Source organism: Erinaceus europaeus, chromosome 8 (genome assembly GCF_950295315.1).
Source record: "Erinaceus europaeus chromosome 8, mEriEur2.1, whole genome shotgun sequence".
Taxonomy (NCBI): domain Eukaryota; kingdom Metazoa; phylum Chordata; class Mammalia; order Eulipotyphla; family Erinaceidae; genus Erinaceus; species Erinaceus europaeus.
In genome coordinates, this window is record NC_080169.1 from 73,267,140 (window position 1) to 73,290,293 (window position 23,154).

The window sequence follows — 23,154 nt, forward strand, 5'->3', positions numbered from 1 at the left end:
AGTAAAATTATGGGCCCCTCAGAATATACTTAAAATAGACTTCCTAGCTTTTTCCAAAATGGAGATCCCAAATCTCATTTGCTATATTCTTTTTTTTTTTTTTTTGTCTCCAGGGTTATTGCTGGGGCTCAGTGCCTGCACTATGAATACACTGCTCCTTGAGGCTATTTTTTCCCTTTTGTTGTCCTTGCTATCATTGTTATTATTGTTGTTGTTATTGTTGTCATTGTTGTTGGATATGACAGAGAGAAATGGAGAGAAGAGGGTAAAATAGAGAAGGGGGGAGGAAGATAGACATCTGCAGACCTGCTTCACTGCCTGTGAAACGATCCCACTGCAAGTGGGAAGCTGGGGGCTCGAACCGGGATCCTTAAGCTAGTCCTTGCACTTTACGCCAGGTACACTTAACCCACTGTGCTACCGCCTGGCCCCCTCATTTGCTATATTATTACCTTTAGGTTCCTTATTATTAAACAAATTGTTCTGTTTTATATCTTTTAAAAAATATTTATTTATTCCTTTTTGTTGCCCTTATTGTTTTATTGTTGTAGTTATTGATATCATTGTTGTTGGATAGGACAGAGAGAAATGGAGAGAGGAGGGGAAGATAGAGATGGGAAGAGAAAGATAGACACCTGCAGACCTGTTTCACTGCTTGTGAAGTGTCTCCTCTGCAGGTGGGGAGCAAGTGGCTCAAACCGGGATCCTTAAGGCAGTCCTTGCGCTTTGTTCCACCTGCACTTAACCCGCTGCACTACCTCCGGACTGCCCTGCTTTATATCTTAACACTTGTCAGCCACCAAATTGCAGATGCTATGTCATGACACCAACCTAACTTCCCTGGGCAGACAACCTCACCAATATGTCCTGGAACCTCACCTCTCAAGAGCTCTATCTCAATAGGGAAGGATAGAAACAGGCTGGGGAAATAGATAGACTTGCCAATGCCCATGCCAAGCAGAGAAGCAATTATAGAAGCCAGATCTTCCACTTACTGCACCCCATAATGATCCTGGGTCCATGCTCTCAAAGGGATAAAGAATAGGAAAGCTTCCAATGGAGGGTTGGGATGCAGAACTCTGGTGGTGGGAATTGTGTGGAATTGTACTCCTCTTGTCCTACAGTCTTATCAATCATTATTAAATCAATAAAGAAAAAATTTTAGGCCATAGGAGTTAGCATAGTGGTTATGCAAAGAGATTTTCATCTCTGAGGCTCCATAGTCCCAGGTTCAATCCTCTATAACACCATATACTAGCAGTGCTCTGGTAAATAATATAATATTAATAAATAACCAATAAATAATAATTTTTCAGGCTCAGCAAAGATAGCTGACCTGAACGGTGTGCCTTCTTTGCCATTGCCTGATATAGGTTAGACCCCAGATCCCACTGCAGTAAATGAAATTTTGGTGCTGTAGTGTATTTTCCTTCTCTCTTGGCCTGAAACAGTAGTCCAGAGGGAGTCCGGCCGTAGCGCAGTGGGTTAAGCGCATGTGGTGCAAAGCACAAGGACCCGTTAGGATCCCGGTTCGAGTCCACGGCTCTCCACCTCCAGTGGAGTCGCTTCACAGGCAGTGAAGCAGGTCTGCAGATGTCTCTCTGTCTCTCTTCCTCTCTGTCTCCCCCTTCTCTTTCAATTTCTCTCTGACTGTATCCAATAACAAAAAAAAAAAAAAACCAAAGTGGTCCAGAGCAATAAAACACAGGTGACAGAAAAAAAAAAAAGACATAAAAATTATGATTAGTGATGAAAACATCTCATCAATGAGGGACTACCATTGACTTGATTTTGTGCTCTTGAGGTCATTTTTAAAAATTGTATATAGGGCCAACAAGATAGCTCAATCATCTATAGTGTACTTGCTTTATTATGGACATGACCCAGGTTCAAGCCCAATCCCAACCACATGGAAGGAAGCTTTGGCACTGTAATTTTTTTTTCTTTGTCTCTCTATCTGAAAAAGTCAGCTGGGAGCATGAGGCCCCACTGATGACAACCCCCCCAATTTTTTTAAAGAGACTTAAATTTTTTAAAAAATATTTATTTATCCCCTTTTATTGCCCTTGTTTTTTATTGTTGTAGTTATTGTTGTTGTTATTGATGTCGTCATTGTTGGATAGGACAGAGAGAAATGGAGAGAGGAGAGGAAGACAGAGAGGGGGAGAGAAAGACAGACACCTGCAGACCTGCTTCACTACCTGTGAAGTGACTCCCCTGTGGGTGGGGAGCTGGGGGCTCAAACTGGGATCCTTACGCCGGTCCTTGTGCTTTGTGCCACTTGCACTTAAGCCACTGCACTATAGCCTAACTCCTGAAAATTTAAGAATTTTATTTATATATTATTGGAGACAGAAATTGAGAGGGGAGGAGAAAAATTGTTTTTATTTTTAAATTCTTTATGATAGAGTCAGAGACATCTGCAGCAGTGCTTCATTGCTTGTGAAGCTTTCCCCTTGCAGGTGAGGATGGGGGCTTGAACCTAGGACCTTGTGCATAACTGTGAGTTTTACTGGTTGTCAATCTCCCCCCACACCTTTTCTTTCTTGCATAGATACATATATATATGGTAAAGGAAATAATTCTAAATTTTCTGTGTACATGTGTATACTTGACCATGTATATCGTAATGACTAATAATATTTTGGGCACTAGAAATCTGAAAACCTTTTAAATGATGTGGAATTAGACGTCCAGAAGAGAGAAAGGGAGACAAAAAAGTGAACTGAGAAAAAAATTGATTGTATGTATCATTTTTCCTCTCCAATGTTAGCAAATTTTTACAAAGAAGTACTTATATAAAACTAATAGGACCAGTTAAAGTGTGGAAAAAGTATTCCTCTGCATAGTCAAATACTAGGCAGGAAAATACAATGTCAACAGAAATTACTATCTCGGGCTTCAGTAAAGGATTGCAGAACAATAAGGCTTTGTTAATCCCATACTGATATATTTAAATAGTGTGTAATTCAAAGTAATTGCTGCTCCTTAGGCAGGAATTTACAATTGCCGCATTTGAAGGGAGGATAGTGTGTCATTCCAAGGGGAAATTGGGTCTGGAAAGGGCCTTGTGGTTGGAGAACCTCATATGTCCCCAAACATTGCCAAAGGAGGCCAAGAAAAACAACCCAACAGAGAACCACCCTGTGAAGTCAAATGGTTTCAAACTAAGCTGCGTTTCCCTTGGTTCTCCTGTCTTTTTGGTGACTGGCAAAAGGTCTCCAAAGGTCTAGTAGTAAAGGGAAAAGATCAGGATGAGCTATCACTTAGAAAGCAGTCCCCCCTTTCTCTGGCAGAAACATAACAATTAACTCAAGAGATCATCAACTGTGTGCAGGCTGTATGATGTATGTTTAATTGATAATGATGTTGAATAGAGAGCATCCTCCCCTGGAATGAAAACATTGTGTAAGAGTCAGACATGAGTCAATTGCAAGAGGAGACTTGAATCATAATATATTGTGAACAGTTTGGTGAACAAACCTTTGGAGAACAATCCTATTTTATGCTATCATTGTGTGTGTGTGTGTGTGTGTGTGTGTGTGTGTGTGTGTGTGTGTGTACAATTTAAAATTATTTGATTTTTTTTTTCCCCACCAGAGTTATCGCTGGTGTTCAGCATCTGCACTCTTAATCCACTGCTCCTGGTAGCCATTTTTCCTTTTTTATTTTTCCTTTCCTATTTTTATTTGACAGGACAGAGAGAAGTTGGGGTGGAGGGGATAGAAAGAAGGAGAGAAAGATACCTGCAGACCAGCTTCAGTGCTCATGAAGCATTCTTCCTGCAGGTGGGGAGTGGGGACTTGAACCTGGGTCCTTGCACAAGGTGATATGTGAGCTTCACTGGGTGCACCACCACCTGGCCCTCAAATTCCACGATTCTTTAAACTGAGCTTTGATTTCAATTGTTGGTTGATTCCTCCAGCGACACCAGGCCATTGCCACATCAACATATTGTAGGTCATGGTGTGTGTATGTGTGTGTGTGTGTGTGTGTGTGTGTGTGTGTGTGTGTAAAACACTACTATAGAAGGGTGAGTGCCTGGGAAACAGCTGACTCAGTAGTAAAAGAGCCCAGGACTTAGATGTGAGGACTCAGGTTTGAGTCTCAGGACCATGTATATCAGAGCTGAGCAGTATTCTGTTCCCTCTGTCATAACAAATAAGATGGGTCTTTTTTTTTCTTTCTTGAATAGTGTGTGTGATACTCAAGGAAAAGAACTAGATGGGAGAGATAGCACAGTGGCTATCCAAAAACTCTCATGCTTGAGGCACAGAGGTCCTATGTTTAAGCTCTAGCACCACCGTACACTCTGGTTAAACAAAACAAAGCAAAACAACAATAAAAAAGAGAAGAACTTTTGAGATATTTCAGTAAATTCAAGTTTCAGATCTTTTTATGTTCCAGAGTTCTAAGCTGCCATTACATGATGAACTTAGCATTATAATATGACTATGGCAAATATGCTCACCAAATAATAGCTACATTCTTTCCTAAGAATTCTAGACTCTCTGCAGTTTGTTCCATCTAGCCACTGAGACAGAAATGTCCCAGCTGAAGCATACAATAGTTGTGAATTCTCCATTCCTACTTACTCCTGACAGGATAGTGGAAGCCTAAGTCTCCTTTAATATTGTTTCAAATATAATAGCCTCTGCCAATTAGAGCTCTTGAACAGGGTTCACTTGTCTTTACCTCCTCCTCCATCACGTAATGGAAGCATGAATAAATTCCTAGTACCTGGGGGGATGGCACAGCAATAGAATACAGGACCTGCAAGTGTGAGGCCCTGAGTTTGATTCCTGCCACTGTAAGTGCCAAAACAAAGCTCTGGTTCTCCCATATAAGTAAATAAATAATTTTTTTTTATTGGGAGCTGGAGAAATATCTCACTGGGTAGGACAAATACCTTACTATGTACACATGTTGAGTTTGAACTCCCACACCACATGAAATGTTTTCTGGCACCAGGGGAAGCTCTGATGCTGTGACATCTCTCTGCCTGAATGGAAAAAGGGAGGGACTGATGTGGTGAAATTGTGTGTGTATGAAGCCTCCAACTCCACACAGAAAAAAAAGGATAAACTTTCATTGTTCTGGTCTGGATGCTAGGGCTAGTTTCTTTCTTTCTTCTTTTCTTTTTTTTTTTCTTTCTCTCTTTCTTTCTTTTTTAAAAGAATTTATTGGGGGCTGGGTGGTAGCCCAGCAGATTAAGCACACATGGCATGAAGCACAAAGACCAGCATAAGGATCCCAGTTAGAGTCCCTGGCTCCCCACCTGCAAGGATGTCACTTCACAGGCGGTGAAGCAGGTCTGCAGGTGTCTTATCTTTCTCTCCCCCTCTCTGTCTTCCCCTCCCCTCTCGATTTCTCTCTGTCCTATCCAATAACAATATCAATAATAACAATAATAAGAACAACAAAGGCAACAAAAAATGGGGGGGGGGGAGAGAATTTATGAGAAAGACAGGAAGAGAGACAAAAAGAACCAGAGTTCACTCTGGGACATGTGCTGCCAGAGATTGAACGTGGGACCTCATCATTGAGAATCCTATGCTCTCTCTACTGTGCCACCTCCCAGACCACACTAGGGTTAATTTCTTACCATCAACACAGTCTAGCTTAATACCTGTACTTTTTGTAAACCTTTTCTGTTAAAAAAAAAAAAACTATTTGGAGAAAAAATGAACACTCGAGTTTTGCAGTCCTTGAGCCAACCACTAAGGCTTTGTATCATATGTCACTTCACTCCATTAGTTTTCACTGCTCCTTCAGGAAGTGAAGGGGGAAGTGAAGAAGAGCCCTGGTCAGTTGGTGAGTGGTATCTGACAGTTCCTTTCTGGTAGTTTCTCTTCTTATTCATCAACCTCCTCTTGGGGTTTTAAGCAGCTAAACATATGGTACAAATCAGTGAAATTATTCATTGTGGTTTTCATTTGAGTGAGTTAGTTTCCGCTCCTAAGAAGGACCTTAACAAAACAGGAAGTTTTTCTTGGATTCAGCCATGGAACTCTGCCTTCAGACATTAGGGTTTTTTTTTTTTTTTTTTTCCAACTTCTGCAAATCTTTGTTTTCCTACTTCCCTGTCAGAAGGTGGGGCAAGTTGAAAAGAAACTAGATGAAAGTTAAAAATGTTGGCATGGTGCTGATTTGCCTCAGAGGGGAGCAGGGAAAAAGGGAGGTAAAATGATGGCCTGGCCAGACCACATCCTTCAGCTTTGTCTCTTCCCTCTCTTTGACCTTGGTGAAGAAATATAAAGGGAGGTGTGAAGGATCATGGGACACTGTGGGTAGTTGGTTTGACTCCTTGGCAATGACCCTTGATGCCTTGATGTATGTATTCCAGTTGACATTCCTCAAATCATTTTCTAATTTATTTTAAAGATTTATTTTCAAACCAGGCAGTATCACACCTGTTTGAACACACTATGTGCAAGGACCTAGATTATATATCCCACCTGCAGAGAGATGCTTCATAAGCAGTAAAGCAGATCTGCAGGTATCTGTTTTCCTATTTTTCTCTCCCTCCCCTCTCAATTTCTCCCTTTTATATCACATGAAGTAGAATGGGAAAAAAAGGCTGCCAGAAGCTATGGATTCATAATGCTGGCACTGAGCCCCAATAGCATCCCTGGTGGCAATATGAAGAAAAGAATTACTTGAAAGAGAGGGAGAGAGAACCAGAACATCACTCTGGTGATGCTGATGATGCTGGGGATAGAGTTTATGCTTCAGAGTCCAATGCTTTATCCACTGAGTCCACTCCTGGGCCAATTTCTCACCCATGAGACTCTCTACTCCTTGGGCATGGGGGCAGTCCTTCCATATGGTGCACATCCAAGACTACTTGAACAAATATTGGAAGGAATGCTCAGGCCTTATAACTACCTGGAATGCAGAAAACAAAATAAAACTGCTATTTTATAAATGGAGAAGTAAAAACATTAGAATTTGGGGGGGCAGGCAGTAGTAGTGCAGTGGGTTATGGGCAGGTGGCACTAAGCACAAGGACTGGCATAAGGATCCTGGTTCGAGCCCCCGGCTCCCCACCTGCAGAGGAGTTGCTTCACAGGTGGTGAAGCAAGTCTGCAGGTGTCTATCTTTTGCTCCCCCTCTCTCTTCCTCTCCTCTCTCCATTTCTCTCTGTCCTGTCCAACAACAACGATGGCAATAATAACAATAACAACAACGATAAAAACAAGGGCAACAAAAAGGGAAATAAATAAGTAAATAAAATATTTAAAAAATTTTTCGGGAGTCAGGCTGTAGCACAGCGGGTTAAGCACAGGTGGCGCAAAGCACAAGGACCAGTGGAAGGATCCAGGTTCGTGCCCCTGGCTCCCCACCTACAGGGGAATCTCTTTACAGGTGGTGAAGCAGGTCTGCAGGTGTCTATCTTTCTCTCCCCCCTCTGTCTTCCCCTCCTCTCTCGATTTCTCTCTGTCCTATCCAACAATGACGACATCAATAACAACAGTAATAACTACAACAATAAAACAACAAGGGCAACAAAAGGGAATGAATAAATATTAAATTTTTTCTTAATTTTTATTTATAAAAAGGAAACACTGACAAAAAAAATTTTAAGCTGCAGCCCTGGAGATGGTACAGTGGGTAAAGACTGCACTCTCAAGCATTAAGTCTCAAGTTTAATCCCTGGTCATGCACCACAGTGATGTTTTGGCACTCACTCTCTTGCTCTCTCATTAATAATTGGATTTTAAGTTGTATTTTTAGGGCTACACAAAGGCCAAGAGGGGTCCAGGTGGTGGCACACCTGGTTAAGTGCACACATTACAGTGCACAAAGATCCAGGTTCAAACCCCAAGTCCCCACCTGCATGGGGAAAGCTTCATGAATGGTGAAGCAGTGTTGCAGGTGTCTCTCTGTCTCTCTCCCTCGCTATCTCCCCCTCCCATCTCAATTTCTCACTGTATCTATCCAATAATAAATAAATAAATAAATAAAATTTTAAAGCCAAGATATGGGACTGAAATCCAAGTCTCCCAATTTCTATTTTCTTTCAAGTGTGTGACAGGTTAGATTTGAAGTCCTAGAGGGCCAGGTAGTAGCAAAGCAGGTTAAGTGCGCATAGAGCAAAGTGCAAGGACCGGCTTAAGGATCCCAGTTCTAGTCCCCAGCTCCCCAACTGCAGGAGGGGGTTACTTCACAAGCGGTAAAGGTCTGCAGGTGTCTATCTTTCTCTCCCTGTCTTCCTGTCCTCTCTTGATTTCTCTCTGTTCTATCCAACAATGACAGCAATAACAACAGCAACAAAAGGGAAAAAATAGCTTCCAGGAGCAGTGGATCCGTAGTGCAGGCACCGAGCCCCAGCAATAACCCTGGAGGCCAAAAAAAAAAAAAAGAAGAAGAAGAATGAAAGACTAGAGTACCTCTCTTTCTCCATATGTGTGTGTATATATATATATATATATATATATATATATATATATATATATATATATATATATATATAATTTCCTCCAGGGTTATTGCTAGGGCTTGGTGCTGGCACTACGGATCCATTGCTCCTAGTGGCCTGCCCCCCCCCCATCTTATTGTGTAGGACAGAGAGAAATTTAGAAGGGAGGGAATGATAAAGAGGGAGAAGGATAGACACCTGCAGACCTGCTTTACCTCCTGTGAAGCGACCCCCTTGCAGGTGGGGAGCCAGGGGCCTGAACTGAGATCCTTGTTGGGTCATAGCGCTTCGTACTATGTACGCTTAACCTGGTGAACCACTGCCCAGCCCTCCAGAGAACATCTTCAGTGCCAGGAATTAAACCTAAGGCTTCTGGCCACATGGATTATTCTCTACTAATTGAGCTACCTCCCTGGCTATTATGTCTACATTTGTACTTACAAGTCTATTAGGAGAGACATCAAAATCCCAACATAATCATTTGGGGATAGAATCTCTAGATGCTAATTCTTAAATTCTTCTTATTTGCATTCTCTATCATCCTTTCAAGATTAAACATGTGTTATTTATGCTGTCTTGAAACTTTACATCAGGCTCAACCTGATGCTGTTGACTGGCTACGGAAGAAGGGCAAACGCTAGAAGATTTATGCTGTTCAAAAAATAATAAGTGTAGCAGCAGTACACAGGACTCATATGCAGGAGGTCCCAAGTTCAATCCCCAGCACCAACAATAGCCAGAATTTAGTGGTGCTCTGATCAAAATAATAATCATAAATAATGGTGGGGGGCTAAAACTGGCTTTAGTACATTTTATTTACATAAGGAATTTAATGGGTTTCTAGATCAGCACCTTGAATTATTAAGTGAGCAGGTGTGGAGTAGAAAACCACTGGAAAGTGGACTATAGCTGTTACTCAAGTCATCCTCTAATTTGGATTTTTTTTTTCTTTGTTTGTTTTTTGGTTAGACCTGAGCACTTCTCAACTCTGGCACACAATGGTGGCAGGAATTGAACATGGGACTTTGAAGCATCAAGCATGAAAGTCTTTTGCACAACCACAATTCCATCTCCCTAAAATTTCTAGCTGGACACATAATCACCCAGTTTCCTAACCTTCTTGCAGTTAGATGTGGTCTATGTTGGGAGTAGTGGTAATGTATATCTAACATCTGATTTGTTGTCCTTAAAGGAGAGTGTCTTCACTTCCTCCCTTTCAGCTAGAATACATGTAAGAGTAGGAACTAGAGCAGTAATTTTGAACTCTAAAATGGAAACCAAGTACTGAGAGTGGCAGCACAAGAGCCGGCAAGAGCCGGCAAGAGAGCAGCACAAGAGTGGCAACTGTACTTTAGTAATTATTAGTTGTTGAGTTTGTACTCTAAACAATACCAGATTTAAATAGTAATATATAACTTACCTTTTATTATGTGGGTTTGCATATATATGGATATATATGCACATATATATGTTTTCTGGCCCTGCAAACAAATGTGCTTTTTGGAAGACATGAAATTGAAAGACACTTTCTTTTGTTTTATGGGTGCAAGGATTTACTTTAGTTTCAGGGAATGAGAGCAAATCCACTAGCCTAAGTTACGGAATAATATATATTCTATAATAGGAATGTTGGAAAAAAGAATGATGGAACTCATTTGGCTTTTTTTTTTTTTAAAGCAGATCATATATATTTGTGCCCTTGGCTTTTTTTCACTTATCAGTTTATTGCTTATTATTTTGGTGTGTAATTTCATCTTTTTAAAAAATGTATTTTATTGGTGACTTGATAATGATTTACAAAATTATGAGACAACAGGGGTATAATTCTACACCATTCCCACCACCACAGTTCTGTGTCACCACTCCCTCCACTGGAAACTACAGTAGTTCTCCCAAGGTCACAGACATGAGTTGACTATTATTTTATATATATATATATATTTGCCCATTTTTTCCATGGTCCCTTCTCTCCCTTTCTAAATCATATCTACACCTGTTACTCCTTCTGAATGTCCTTTTTTTCCCCTCTTCTCTCTGGGTCCTAATGGAGTTGGAGCTCAGAGCCAGTCCCCTAATGATCTCCCTCCTATCATTTCTCCCCCACTGGGAGTATGGACCAAAATTATCTTTTATAAATTTTTTAATTATCTTTTATTTATTTATTGGATAGAAACAAAGAGAAACTGAGAGGAAAGGGGAGATAGAGGAGAGTGGCAGAGAGACACCTGCAGTACTACTTCACCACTTGTGAAGCTTTCCCCCTAGAGGTGGGGACAGGGGCTTGAACCTGGGTCTTTGTGCTGTCAACCAGATGTGACATCACCAAATCCCTGGACCAAAATTCTTTATGGGGTGCAGAAGGTGGGAATTCTGGCTTCTGTAGCTTCTCCGTTGGACATGGGAATTGACAAGTTGATCCATACTCCCAGCCTGTTTCTATCTTTCCCTAGTGGGGTAGGGCTTTGGAGAGGTGGGGTTCCATGACACACTGGTGAGGTCATCTGTCCAGGGAAGGCAGGATTCACCATCTGTCTTTCCATCCAGAGAGAGAGGCACCTCACAATACTTAATCTTCTTCCAGTCAGCACCATAGTACCTCCCGTGTGATGCTGGGCTCAGTCCTGGGCTGAAAACTTGGCAAGGTAAGTGTTCTACCCAATGAGTTATCTCTCTGACCCAGTTTATTAATTTTAAATGAAAATATATAGAATTACTTCACTCTTCTTAAAGACCATGGTATTTATTTTATTTTTAAAGATTTTATTTATTTATGAGAAAGATAGGAGGAGAGAGAAAGAACCAGACATCACACTGGCACATGTGCTGCCGGGGATCAAACTTGGGACCTCATGCTTAAGAGTCCAAAGCTTTACCACTGTGCCACCTCCTGGACCACTTATTTTTATTATCTTTATTTATTTATTGGATAGAGACAGTCAGAAATCAAGAGGGAAGGGAGGGATAGAAAGGGTGAGAGACACCTGCAGCCCTGCTTCACCACTTGTGAAGCTTTCCCCCTGCAGGTGGGGACCAGGGGCTTGAACCTGGGTCCTGTGCATTCAACCAGGTGCACCACCATCCGGCCCCCATTGTATTTATTTTATGTAGACACTACATATCTTCTTCTTCTCCTCCTTCTCCTTCTCCTTCTTCTTTTTTTTGCCTCCAGGATTATCGCTGGGGCTCAGTGCCTGCCCTATGAATCCTCTGCTCCTGGAAGTCATTTTTACCTATTTTCATTGCCCTTGTTGTTGAATAGGACAGAGAGAAATCAAGAGGGCAGAGGAAGACAGAGAGGGGGAATGATAGACACCTGCAGATCTGCTTCACTGCTTGTGGGGAGCTGAGGGGTCAAACCGGGATCCTTAAGCTGGTCCTTGCACTTAGTGCCATTTTTGCTTAACCTGCTGCGCTACTGCCCGGCCCCGACACTACATATCTTGTAGTGGATCAAAATCACTTGTTTTGTTTTCACTTTTGCTGCTATAAATAGACTTGTGATCACCAGTGTTATAACACTGATGAAGTAAGTACACGCAAATTCTGAATTTGTGCATTTGGCACAAAGGTTTTTATGTAGAACTGTCCAAATGAGCGTTCTTGCATTTAGCCTCTTTTATAGTGTGATGAATTTAAAAACACATACACCACCACTTAGTAAAAATTCAAATGAATTTGAGAATTATAATTTGTTATTACTAGTTGTATACTATGTGTATCATAGTTGTGTACTATGATTAGTACACAAGTTAAGATGACTGAGGGTAAACTGTGGAACAACATTTAAAAAAATCTTTATTGGATAGAGACAGTCAGAAATCAAGAGAAAAGAGGGTGATAAAGAGGGAAAGAGACAGAGAGACACCTACAGCACTGCTTCACCACTTTGAAGCTTTCCCCCAGCAGGTAGGGATTGGGGACTCAAACCTGGGCCTTTGTGCACTGTAATGTGTGTGCTCAACCAGGTGTGACACCACCCAGACCCCAGTGGAACAATATATTTTTTAAAAGATTTATTTATTTGCTAATGATAAGGAAAGTGAGAGGGAGGGAGAACAGAGTATTGTTCTGGTACATACAATGATGGGGACTAAACCTTAGGAACTCATCCTTGAGAGTCCAATGCATTACCTACTGCACCACCTCCAAGGCCACAAGCAGCAACTTCTTAATAGAAATTCTTTTTTTTTAAAAAAGAATTTATTTATTTATTCATGAGAAAGATAGGAGGAGAGAAAGAACCAGCCATCACTCTGGTACATGTGCTGCCGGTGATTGAACTCAGGACCTCATGCTTGAGTCTAGTTCCTTAGCCACTGCACCACCTCCCGGACCACCTTAAAAGAAATTCTTAAGTTATTCTACAGCTCTTAGGAGCACAAAATATCCTTACCTTCTATACTGAGGTTTTCCATTAGCCAAATTCCAGTCAGAGATTCTAGTTTGTGACCTTCCTGGGTCACACTGAATCCCTTTATGTAAAAACTATAGGCATAATGTCTTAGTTTAAAGGAGAAATTAGTTTGTAGCCTCTATCCCAAGTAAATATCAGTTTTGGACTACTCATGAATGTTTGTAACTTACCCAGACTACTTCCAAATTAAAACAATTCCTGATGGAATGCTGGATAGATTTCCTGGTTTTGTTTAAGTATTCCCTCATGACTTCCTAGGTTTTCCTCTGATATCACAGTAAAGGTACTCCCATTTATCAGCTAAAGAACCTGAAAAGTCACTCAGCAGCAAGAGAATTTAAATCTTTCTCTGAGGTCAAAGCCTATTTTGTTTCCAACCAATTCTAAGCAAAGTTGCTCCAGAGGCTGGAAATGTCTTTTGACAACATTCCAGCCCAGTCAGCATTTCTGAGTAGCTTTGTTATTTGCTGTGAACAGTTGTAAATTCCCAGAACGACAGACACACCCAAATAAAAATGTTAATTATTAAAAATACCTTGTAAAACCAAATGTACATGGAACACTGCACTGAAGCCCCACTGAGATTTTGTCTCTGGAGCTCTTCCACTGGCACAGATAATTAAGAACTTTCAAGACTTAATTTCTTAAATTGTATCTAGTCAAATCTCTGTGTTTTTGTGAAATTCCTCAATGATGGAGAAAAAGAATGATGGTTTATTCTATTCTGTAAACTCCTTTTCAAATGTAAAACCTACTTTGCTAAGGGAGAAAGAGACTGTTTACATAACAGAATTCTTCTAGACCTCCAAACTTTACCCAAACTTTCGCAGAGGACACACATACGGCCAACTCTTCTGTTAGTGCTTGTTATTTCTAAGAGTCCCAAAAATCATAGTTTCTGGTTAAGTACCCGGACAAAACAGCAGGCTTTAGAAAACAACAAAAATCCCACTGGGATGAAAGAGATTTATTTGTTTTCAAAGTTGTGGCTCTTCCACTCTCTAGGAGACCCCCTCCTACTATGCCTTGTCCATGGCTTTGATTTATAAATTGCTCGCCCACACAAAACTTGACATTCTGTGACCGACCATAGTGAGGTTAAGGTGTAAACCTGAAGGAAGTTTTTAAAGAATAAGAGCAAGTTGAGGGTTGGGAGGAAGATGAACGTTAAAGAGAGGAAAGCAATTAAAAGACCACCTACTCTGCATAAGTGAATGGGTACATGTGTTGGGAAGGTTCCAGTGATTGAAGGTCTGTAAAATGTGTCTTGGCAGCCAAGACAGTCTTTGGTTTTGTGGCACAGCCCAAAGTGCTGTGACCAGGAATGCCAGCATGTGAATAACCCCTCCTCTGTGAAGATTGCTTTTATATGCCTGCACAGCCAGAGCTCCGTATTCCCAGTTCAAGCTTGGAGTTAGCAGTGAATTCCTCAGTGTGTGTGTGTGGTAAACAGCAGCTGTAGAGGAGAGAGAGAAGAGAGAAGAAAAGACTGCCTGCTCCACTTTGGAAGTTTAGTAAATTAGTACAAAAGAGATTTTCTGACACCTATCATGGTGAGAGGAGAAATTTTATCTATGTGTCAATAACTATACTGCAAACCATTAGCCCCCCCCCATAAAATGATTTTTTTTTCTGAAATGGAGATACCTTCATAGGCCAATCTTTGAACACCGAGTTTTCAAATATATACAAGCCACTGTGGTTATAATAATTAAGACAACAGGGCTAGACAGATGAACTTTCTTGAAAGGAAGCTTCTGAACTGATGGCTCTCTGCCGTCTCCTTGCACTTCTTAAAACAGCATAAATCAAAATCCTCCCCAGAGGGAAGTGTTTCTGATGCTATGTTGAGACCATAGGTTGCCTTGGTAGTACTTACTTGGGTGGCTTTGCACAATTTCCTTCTCTGGAAAATAGGGTTAATACTGTTGATCTTGCTAAATTTTGGTTTTGAGTTATAAGTTATGTGTGTAGGAGCCTGGAAGGTGGTGTGGTGGTTATTGAGTTTGGACTTAAAAGCAAGAGATCCTAAGTTTGATTTCCCAGAATTGCATGTGCCAGAGTAATGATCTAGTTCTTATATGTTAATAAATACATCTTTTAAAAAGTAATGTATGGGAGGCTGGGCAGTAGTGCAGTGGGTTAAGCGCACATGGTGCCAAGCACAAGGACCAACTCAAAGATCCTGGTTCAAGTCCCTGGCTCCCCACCGGCAGGGGAGTGGCTTCACAAGTGGTGAAGCCGTTATTTTTCTCTCCCCATCTTCCCCTCCTCTCTCAATTTTCTCTGTCTTTTCCTACAGCAATAACAACAACAACAACGAAAAACAAGGGCAACAAAAGTGAAAATAGGGAGTCGGGCTGTAGCGCAGTGGGTTAAGCGCAGGTGGCGCAAAGCACAAGGACCGGCATAAGGATCCCGGTTCGAACCCCGGCTCCCCACCTGCAGGGGAGTCGCTTCACAGGCGGTGAAGCAGGTCTGCAGGTGTCTAACTTTCTCTCCTCCTCTCTGTCTTCCCCTCCTCTCTCCATTTCTCTCTGTTCTATCCAACAACAACAACAACAACAATAATAACTACAACAATAAAACAAGGGCAACAAAAGGGAATAAATAAAATAAATATTAAAAAGAAAAAAAAGTGAAAATATAGCCTCCAAGAGCAGTGGATTCATAGTGCAGGCACCAAGTCTAAGCAATAACCCTGGAGGCAAAAAAAAAAAAAAAAGGTAATGTATGAGGTAGAAGAGATAGTATATTGGTTTATATAAAAGACTTGATGTCTGAGTCCCTGGTGCATTGTAAGCCAGGCTCAGCAGTGTTCTGGTAAAGTAAACAGATTATAAGAAAGTAACGTATGTAATGCTTATAATGTTCAAACATGTAATAGTGGTGAGCAGGTAGCCATTAATGAGTACATTTATGACAGTGGAAGGGAAGTAGAAACTATAAGATACATAAGATAAGCAGAGACTGGAGGTAGAATAGTCAGAAGCGACCAATACTTTCTTCAGGTAAGTGGGTTAGTGGGGAGCCCAGGAGCTAGTTATATCACAAAATTCCATGTCTGTAATGCAGGGAGAAAAAAAGAGAGAGAGAGAGAGAGAGAAAAGAAAAAAAACATGGATGGTCTCCTAGTCTATCTAGAGGATAAAGGTTCCTCTTGGACAACTTCAGATAAAATATATATTTAGTGGTACAGCCTAAGCAATGCTGAAATTGGCCAAAATTAATGGAAGTTCTCAAACTTATTTCCCTCACTGGTTTGCAAATCCTGTTCACATCAGTGCCACAGTCAGTCATGTAGCTTTCATACTTCTGCATTAACATACTATTATGCAGCAACCAACTAATCCAAAAGAGAGGCATATGGGACCTGTGGCTTAAAAAAATCAGAGGGATGAACTCAAATCTTCATACTTTTAAGCTAGCATTGTCTTTTTTTTCTTTTCTCTTAGGTATTATCTTTATCGCTATACATCTTCTCTGCTCTCTAAGACCCACCACAGAAACATCTTCCTTAGACATTAAAACAAGAGAAGTATTTGTGAGGGTTTGCATTTATAGTTACAGTGTAGGACACAAGGAAGTTTCACATGCTTCCAAATTTCAGAATTGGCATGAGTTCATTCAGTAAGATGATATCAGACATTAGCATCCTATCTAGGTTTTAATTTTTTATCTTTAGCACAGATTTATTTATAAGATAGTGAATGAAAGGTGAGGGTTTGCATTTATAGTTACTGTGTAGGACACAGGGAAGTTTCACATGCTTCCAAATTTCAGAATTGGCATGAGTTCATTCAGTAAGATGATATCAGACATTAGCATCCTATCTAGGTTTTAATTTTTTATCTTTAGCACAGATTTATTTATAAGATAGTGAATGAAAGACACCAGAGTACTGCTAGGCTCTGGCATTTGACCAAGTGGTTGGGACTGAACCTGAGGCTTCTTGATCTTCAGGCATGCAAGTATAGTACTCTATCACTGGGCTATCTTCCCTGGCCCCTAGGCTTTCTTTTTCTCTCCACCCCAACCCCCAAATACTCTAGAATATCCTCTACACTCTCCATGTAACAGAAGATGACTAGAGTCAAGCCTGACTACTACCTTCAAGCATATTTATTGCTGACTGGATCTACCTATATGTAAAAAAGTAAAAGAACACCCACCCCCCCAAAAAAAAGAAAAAAAAAGTAGCCAACAATTCATTCCCTGCTATGTAGGGTACTAATGAGTCAGTTCATTAATCCTCAGAAGCACACTATATGATTCTTATGATTATCTTCATTTTACAGTTGAGGAAGTTGAAGTGTAGAAATTAAGGAACTCTATTGCAAGGTCACTGCGCATTGAATGTTGTGGCCAGGAAGAAACAAAGCATAATATAACTGCAGAGAGATCTTGCTGGATGTCAGAAAAAGAAGCAGAATCAATCACACTGGAATGGTGGCCTGAAATTTACATTTTATCTTTCATTTAACAGTTAAGTAAGGGGGGGCTGAGCGGTGTTGCACCTAGCTAAGCTCACATTACAGTGTGCAAGGAGCCAGGTTTGAGCTCCTGTCCCCACCTGCAGAGGGAAAGCTTCGTGAGTGGTGAAGCAGGGCTGCAGGTTTCTCTCTGTCTCTCTCCACCCTATCAGCCCCTTCCTTCTCGACTTCTGGCTGTCTCTATCCAATAAGTAAATAAAGGTAATTAAAAAAAAAGTTAAGTAAGGATAAATTGTATTTGTCATTTAAAAGTAATGCACTAGAGGGCACCAAATCTATAAGCTGAGACTGCTAAAACTTTTTAATAATACAGTTCCCACAGTGCTAAGAGATAAGTTATCAGTAATTTCAAGCATAAAGGCCCTCCCAAAGAGCAGGATGTAGTTTATAGTAATTAAGAGGCCACTTTTTTTTTCTTTTTTTTTCTTTTTTTTAATTTTTTTTTTATTTAAGAAAGGATTAATTAACAAAACCATAGGGTAGGAGGGGTACAACTCCACACAATTCCCACCGCCCAATCTCCATATCCCACCCCCTCCCCCGATAGCTTTCCCATTCTCTATCCCTCTGGGAGCATGGACCCAGGGTCATTGAGGGTTGCAGAAGGTAGAAGGTCTGGCTTCTGTAATTGCTTCCTCGCTGAACATGGGCGTTGACTAGTCGGTCCATACTCCCAGTCTGAAGAGGCCACTTTTATCCCCTAATTAAAACAAAAAAAATCATGCTGTATATTGAACAATTCATAATTTGCCTCTGTTTGATTAACTGCTTGCTATTCAAAGTGACTTTCATTTTGGTATTTAATTATCTTGCCTATTGAATGGCTAAGGTGCAACCTTGATAAAGATGTGGATGGGGAAGAACCCTGTGTGACCTCCCAGACCCAATCTGTTTATTCTACTTTTTTTTTTTTTGCCTGCAGTCACTTCAAATCTACCATTCCTGGCAGCCATTTTTCCCTCTCTCCCCGCATATTTTCATTCCATAGGACAAAGAGAAATTGAGGGGAGAAAGGGAGATAGAGAGGGAGAAAGATAAGATACATGCAGACCTGCTTTACCACTTGTGATGTGTCCCTGCTGCAGGTGGGGAGCAAGGGCTCGAATCCAGGTCCTTGCATGTAGTACTATGTGTGCTGTGGCCTGGCCCCCTATATTCTACATTTTTAAAAGGGAGGAAGGGTGGGTGGATGGAAGGGGAAAAAAAAAACACCAGGGCAGTATTCCACCATCCATAGTTTTTGGTCAAGTCCTTACTGGCTCATAGTAATGCTGGGCACTCAATCCAAGGTCTTACACATAGAAGCCATGTGCACCTGACACCACATCAACCTCAGACTTCAGAGTCCACATCTTTAGATAGTATTTGATTTTTCTCTATGAAAACAGGAGTTAGTAACAGAATATCCATCTCTTATAAGTCAAAGTGGTTTTCAAGGTAACTTTTTATATACTGTTTCTCATTATTGCAAAATCAATGTCAATGCAAGGGCCTGGTTTAAGGAACCTGGTTCAAGCCCCTGGCTCCCCACCTGCAGGGGAGTCACTTCACAGGTGGTGAAGCAGTTCCACAGGTTTCTATCTTTCTCGCCCCGTCTTCCCCTCTTCTCTCCATTTCTCTCTGTCCTATGCAACAATGACGACATCAACAACAATAATAACTACAACAATAAAACAACAAGGGCAACAAAAGGGAATAAATATTTTTAAAAAATCAATGTCAATGCATAACATTAAAAAACACAGAGGAAATTTACATTCTGATGAATACCCATATACATTTTTAGATAAATTATTTTGTACACTGATTTCATTAAATTACACACATTGCTTATTTCTCCATGCCATTGAATATTCTTACATTTCCTTTTTTGGTTTATGTTTTTATTACAGAGTTACATGAAATTTAAAGGTCTCATGTGTAAATTACCTCCAGTATTTCAAACATTGTGAGGTTAGACAATGTCACTTCATCTGGTGACTGAAAATATTCACATTTTTGAGTCACTGAGAACAAATAGTGCTTGAAGGAGGAGCAAGGAATCAGTCATTCAGAGATTGTAGAAAGCAACTAAAATTTAACAATTCATGCTTAAAGAAAAATGTTTTAATTATCCTTAAACATCTTATAAAAACATTCCTATATAAAAATTATATATAATTATTCCTAAACATGTACATCCCAGTACATCATGAATGAATCTGTCACAAGTTTAGATTTTGTCCATTTCTTAATGGGTGATAATGATCTCTTCTTTTTTACTATTCCCTTATCAAGTACCATAGACAGTACACACAGCTACCACTCACTAGTATAACTCTTTAAAAACCTAGCATCTCTTAATTCTTAAAAAAAAAAAAAAAAAAAAAACCATTTGCAAATAGGTAGTATTTGACTAACCGTGAGTTTTTACTTTATTTTGTATGTAACCTTTATGTTAGTTTTCTATGCCAGGTCCCGTTCTGTTTTGCTTATTTTGAATAGAAACAAAACAACTGAGAGGGAAGGAGGGAGATAGGAGGGACACCTGCAGCACTGCCTCACTGCTCCTGAAGCTTCCCTTCCCTGCAGGTGGGGGCCAGGGGCTTGAACTTGGGTTCTCACATATGTAACATGTATGTTCTACTGTGCCCCAGGTACTGTTCTTGGGGTGAGATGACCTTTTCCTACTTGCAAGAAAACGCTCCTAAGGGGCTAAAAAGGCAGAATTCAAACACTGGTCAATGTCACAGCAGGGCCATTACTGCGGCTGCCTCCTACAACGGAGCGTGGTGAACCTTGGGGTCATTTCCTCTAAACCCACAGGACAATAGGTGATTGGTTGCTGCCAGCACTTCCGGAAGATGGCGGCGGCAGAGGCAGCGGCCCACGCTGTGAACGCGTAGTGCTGGGACAGCTGAGAATGCCATTAGATCGTTTTGGGAAGAACGAGGAGCGGGTGGGACTAAGAAGGAGAAGGAATTTAGCAAATAGGACCCCAAATACCGAAAGTTACAGCCTTGGGCTCTGAGGGCATCGGACAACGCTGAGCGGAAGCGGGCTTGGAAGAGGCCTCTGTCGCAGGGGGAGGCCGGCAGAGGAAGTGCGTTTCTACGGTTCCTCCGAGATGACGCGGCGGGGTGGCAGCTTCAGCAGCACAGCCGGCTGGGCGGTAGTAGCCTCAGGCCCCTAGCCTTAGTTCTAGGGGAATCCGGCTGTGTAGTGTTGGAAGGAGGGGGCTGGGGTGCTGGTGAATTTCTTCCAGTCTTGTCTCCCTCCTTCAGCCCTCCCCCGCGGGAGGGCAGTGCCCCGGTGATGCAGGAAGCGGCGGAGGCTACGCCCTTATGGTGCGGGCCAGCTTGCTGCCCTGACTCGCAGGCCTGGGCCACTGCCAAGCCACCAGTTTGCGTCTACAGCGCAGCCGCCCACAACTCGCACTTCCAGGCCAGGAGCAATGTTTGGACGCCTTGCTAGAGTTCATTTGGGCAAAATAGCCGGCTGGATCTCTCATCTAGTTTTCTAAAATGTGAAGTGGTTTGAGATTAAGTGGTTAAGGAGATTCTGGGTATGTCCACAATTAAGGTCAAAGCACGCATATGGAAAATCTGTTGATTGTGGTCAGTTCATTTCTTCCTACAGTAAAATTCCACACAGTGGCTTCTCACCTTAGTCATATTTTCTCTCCCTGTCTGTCGCTTCAGTCATTTCTAAGTGAGCTAGTTTCTCCCTGTCAGGATTATGAAATAGAGGCTTCCTTACTTAGTCTCAGAAGACCTGGCAAGAGATCCTATGCAAGTTCATAATTAGTGTGCACACTACTCATCTGAGATTTATGATGCTGTTAAAAACTATTAGCACAAAACTAAGAATCAGTATTGGGGATGAGATTAAGTGCGTCTGGAAGTAACTAACTCATTTAAGTGTATTTTTTGGGAGCTTGAAACATGAAATTTGGCTTGGCAAGTAAGCAGCTTCTTAGGAAAAAGCACATTTACAATAAGAGTAGTCCTACTTCAGGCCGATATCTTTCCCCTTTTATCTACTGAACATCAAATATATACAAATAATTTGGTTAACAATACAAATAAGTTGGAACAATACAAATAAATCAAGCAGGATACCAGAGATCAAACTCAGGACCTCACACTTAAGAATCTAATGCTTTATCTACTGAGCCATATTCTCAGGCTACTAGAGAAGAATCTTAAAAAAAAATTTTTTATATATTTATTTTCCCTTTTGTTGCCCTTTTTTTTATTGTTGTAGTAGTTGTTGTTGTTATTGATGTCGTCTGTTAGATAGGACAGAGAAATGGAGAGAGAAGGGGAAAACAGACGGGGAGAGAAAGATAGGCACCTGCAGACCTGCTTCACGGCCTGTGAAGCGACTCCCCAGTAGGTGGGGAGCAGGGGGGCGCTAACCGGGAGATCCTTGTGCTTCGCCCCATGTGCACTTAACCCACTGCGCTATAGCCCGACTCCCCAGAGAAGAATCTTAATATATACTTTAAGTTGCTTCTAAAGTGAGAAACATTTATCAATTTTAGAGGTATTTCATTCTTAACATGGTGCTGGGGAATCTTTGGCAGTAGAATTTCATCGTTTTTCAACCTGCTAACAAGTCTTTTAAATATCAAGTTACCTTCTAATCATGTAATTTTTCCTGTTCAACAGGACTAGAGAGATGAAATGTTGAATCTCAGATGTGATGCAATTCTTTCCACCACTTGGGAACCTTCCCTCCTGCAGGTGGGGGCGGGGGCCTTGAACCCTGGTGTTTGTACATTATAACCATGTGCAGAGCTGGGTGCGCCACCACCCTGAACTGAGATTCTGATCTATATGTAGTAACTGGGTTTGAAAATCAATGAACACACATTGTTTATTTTATACTACAAGTGTTTGGGGGTCTTTATTTAGACATTCAGTTATTATTTTAGTGACAAATACACTATAATAATTTCTCATTTATATAAACCAGCTTCTGGTAAAAATTAGTTTATGTTTTACTTAAAAATTTGGTCTCCAAAAATGGCACTGAGTATTTACTAAACATTGCTTACTAATGCCTCATGAAATAAATTCTGCTTGGGAGGGCCAGGTGTTGGCACACCTAGTTAAGCGCACATATTACAGTGTGCAAGGTCCAGGTTCAAGCCCGTGGTCCCCACCTGCAGCAGGAAAGCTTCATGAATAGTGAAGCGCAGGGGTGCAAGTGTCTCTTTCCATATCTACTCCTCTTTTCTCAATTTTTCTCTCTCTGTCCAGTTAAAAAAAATCTATGTGGGGAATGTGATTTAAGTATGTAAATATGACTTGAATTTTGGCATGAGTCAAAAGTTGTCTGTTGAATGCAGGTACGAATGGGGCACACATGCACTGATGACCAACTTCCAAGTTTAATATAGGTTTGATAATAACTTCATAAAATTTTACCATCCCTGAAGAGTCCATCATTTAAAAATAAAATCTTTACTATGCTTATTATTTCTGATTAACTTTATTAGTAGTCTCTCAAAAAATAAAAAAGCTTTAGTGCTATGGTGTCTCTCCTGTTGTGGGGAAAGGTGGGGGGGAGAGGGGTAAAAAGAAGTTGCCTTGGAGCAGTGAGGCTCTAATGACAACAGTTACGTAAAAATTTTCAAAAGATGGTTTGGTGGAGGGTAAGATATATTAACACTTGGGGAAGCGTGGAAATGTATCCTATGACATAGCAGCAATCCTGTAAATTAACATTCTTCAACAAAGTGACAATGAAATTGAAAACTAAATTAAAGTTATGGAGCCAGGTGGTAGTGCACCTGGCTAAATGTACATGTTATAGTGTATAAGGATCCAGGTTCAAAC